Source organism: Falco punctatus (assembly GCF_963210335.1).
Source record: "Falco punctatus genome assembly, chromosome: 2".
In the NCBI taxonomy this organism is placed as follows: domain Eukaryota; kingdom Metazoa; phylum Chordata; class Aves; order Falconiformes; family Falconidae; genus Falco; species Falco punctatus.
In genome coordinates, this window is record NC_137581.1 from 116,196,657 (window position 1) to 116,196,893 (window position 237).

The following is a 237-nucleotide window of genomic DNA, read 5'->3' on the forward strand; positions in this document are numbered from 1 at the left end:
AAGTGAATTATGCCTACCATGTACAGCCTTGGTGGAGTTTTATTAAAGAGGAGAAAAATTTACTCCAAAGCTCCAAGCTATTTTATCTCGCTGAGTTAAAAACTTGTGAATATAGTGGTTTAAAATGTAAGTAGTGACATTTTTACTGAAGTAGCACGAATGTCACAGCAGTAATAATAGCCCACTTGTGTCATGTCCAGGCTTAAGCATATACGCACACATGGAGAGACAGAGAAC